Raw genomic sequence first — 3027 nt, 5'->3', positions numbered from 1 at the left:
ACCTCGGTCGTGTGTACAGACCTCACTGCGTTCGGTCTGTACTCACGACCTCGGTCAAGATTCTCCCATACTGACCTCCCGCTCGGTTAATAAGAGCTAATTATCGCTGAATGATTAATATATGAAAGCAATGCTATGAATGTTTATTGTGCAGCTCAACAGCACCGTTTACCCGACTTGTCAGTCCTTATACTCAGAATGCCACATTAGTACACGCTCTCTGTTGTGGGCGCAAAGTCCTGAGAAAACATTTTGCGAAAGTTTATCGTCAGAATAGTTATTTTGAGTTAATGAAATCTTGGTTGTCATGTTGATCATTGTGACTTTTCCTTTTTAAAGAAAAATGTTAAAGTGCCTATAACCCCAAAACATTTTTTTCGCCTAATCAAATCTCTGTATGGAATTGGGAAAAATGTCGCAAAAATTTTTGAATTCGGTTAAAACCCGAATTTTTTTACGAATTTTTAAAGTTGGCGCTGTTAAGAGCACGACCGAGCATTCGGGAGAATGGGACTAGTGACGTCATTCCAGGCCATTGCCAGCGTCGCTCCAGTATAAACTCTCACGTTGTTTTGTGTGTGGGATAGAGTACTGAGGGTTAGTTTTTCGTCAAAAGAACTTTTATTTGATTCAACAAAAGTTTGAATATTCAAACGTACTTATAATGTCGTCCAGCGATTCTAGCTATGACTCTAGCTCGGACTCTGAGGCCGCAGAGGTCGAGGTCGAGTACGACTTAGAAGTCGAGGGTTCATCAAACCCGAGCGAACACGAAACCTCAGATGATGAACCAGATGCCTATGCGAATGAGCCGATGGCAGACGAGGAATGGCTGGCTCAATATGAAGAGGAAAGAAAAACGGAGGAAGAACTAGAGAAGAAGCTTCAAAACCGATTAAGTGGATCAGAGGAAATCAAAGAATGGTTAGTTGGCATTGTTTTGCGTTGCTAGCGACGCGTGGCGACGCGCCATTTGCAAGTTTACGGTTGTCGGGTGCATATTCTACTATTATTTTAGCTGTTCTTCTTTGTAAATTTTGTTTGGTATTTTATTTCTTAGGTGTCATTGTGGCAAATGCAGCCTTGAATGTTTGCAAAACATCAGTGAATGCTATTGCTGTTGTGAGTTAGACGGATGCGTCGAAGCTTTGGAGAGCGACATTGTCATCCGCCCGAAACACAAGTCGCTTGGATCGTCGGGCAAACACAAATGCCAATTTCATCTTTCCGTAGTCTTCTTTGCATATTGACGTTTGTCAGTCCAGGGAACATTACTTCGTAGTCCTCTTCTCGGAAATGCTTTGAGCACACTGCCGAGTACTTCGTGGGCTCCCAATGAGCACGCTTAGATTTTACGAAGTCAACCCATTGCTTTCTTCTTTTTCGCTTCTGCGGTTCATCAGCCCCTTCAAAAGGTATGGGATGAAGCGAAATACCTTCTGCCTTACTTGGCTTATTATTACAGCCGAAAACAACGCATTTATCTGGCATTTTCAAGATTTCTGACCTTCCGAAGCGAAGCAAACGCGGTTCCAAACAAGAAAGCGATCAATGGCCTGGAATGACGTCACAAGTTTCGCTATACCCAGACCCTTTTCAGTGACTCTGTGACTCGGTCGTGTTTTGAAAAAGTGCCATTTTTCCGATCTTTAAAAAATCATAAAAAATCGCGGTTTGAACCGAATTAAAAAATTTTTGCGACATTTTTCCCAATTCCGTACAGAGATTTAATTAAGCGCAAAAAATTTTTTGGTGTTATAGGCACTTTAATTTTATGAAAAGAGCAAAATTATTTCAAAGGACGGAAAGCACACTGCCTCATGTCATTCACCGTAAAATTTAAGGGCTTGCTCATAAAGCACTTTGTTTTTTTCTCTCTTTGTTGCCCGATAATCAGGCAGAAAAACGGTGTCGGGGAATTTTTATTTTGCTTCTTTTAAAAGTTATGCCTATTTTAGCGATGATAACTGCGTGTCAAATGATGATAACTGCGTGTCAAAAACAACCCAGACAAGTAATCAAAATTTCCTGACGCTTTTTTTTTTTGAGAAAGGTGTCAAGAAGACATAGCGATGTTGATCGCGTCCTCCCGCTAAAATCCGACCGGAAACGAACTTGATTAGTGAACTTCTGTACTTTGGGAGATAGGGCGCTTTATTTGGAAAACCTTAATGTTTTTTTATCTTAACAGGAACCATAATCGGGGACGGAGACCGTAAGCGCGCGCTATTTCTAGTATTAGGGTTGTCCCTATGATATAGGACGATTTTTCTATTTTTAGAGCAAATTGCGCCATCATGTGCGGCACACGCGCGTACATAATGCGTGGACTTTTGCGGATATAGCGCGGGGAAATGGCGTCCGAAAATATTTCCGAAACGTTTGATGCTTTTGGCCCACAAATCAATACGTTAATGTCTGTTGGAATTTTGCTTCAGTATTTTCGTCGTAAGCTGCTCCAGTTTGAGTGAAGTAAGACTGTGTCGAATTTAGTTTTGTCCCGTTTCGCTGCTTCTTTAACAAGGGCTCCACATTACTCCACTTTAAGTTTCACATATGTTGAAGATTAACAGCTTTTCCATAACACAGCAAAAAAACAGTTGGATATATTTGGATACAGCACTGTTTTACGACTCCAAAGTTTCCCTCCTCTTGCCACACGCTTGCGAGGATTTCGCCAGAGTCTATCTCGACCGAAAAGTAAAAACAAAATAATTGCAAGTTTGAGTTTCGCGTGAATTGTAAGCAACGCTTGATGTTTTATCAAGGCCCAATAAGTGACAATAAAGTTTATGTCCGTAGATACTGCTCAGTTTTGTTTGTGTAAAAATCCAATAAAGTGTCTGTTGTCGATGAATAAGAACGCCCGCCGATGCGTGTTTTGTACAGTCAGTAAAACATGACAAATTGGACTTCCGCAATTTCGTGTGAAAACGTTCATCCAACTCATGCTATATATCTATAGTTATTAAATATGTTTAAGGTTGATAAATGTTTGAGAACATATTAAAAGTTAAGCTGAAAATA

The 3027-nt window shown here is 40.6% G+C and overlaps 1 long non-coding RNA gene across 1 annotated transcript; it reads left to right on the top strand.

Moving 5' to 3' along the window:
• The first annotated feature begins 359 nt into the window (after window positions 1-359).
• Window positions 360-1766, top strand: LOC145484713 (uncharacterized). The gene is made up of 2 exons (XR_014049065.1): window positions 360-1044; window positions 1261-1766. It is a non-coding gene; the product is annotated as an uncharacterized LOC145484713 (long non-coding RNA).
• The last annotated feature ends 1261 nt before the right edge of the window (window positions 1767-3027 follow it).

The sequence above is a fragment of the Orbicella franksi genome, chromosome 1 (assembly GCF_964199315.1).
Source record: "Orbicella franksi chromosome 1, jaOrbFran1.1, whole genome shotgun sequence".
NCBI classification, from domain to species: Eukaryota; Metazoa; Cnidaria; class Anthozoa; order Scleractinia; family Merulinidae; genus Orbicella; species Orbicella franksi.
Note: the sequence above shows the minus strand (reverse complement) of the source record. Positions and strands in the feature narration are given on the sequence as shown.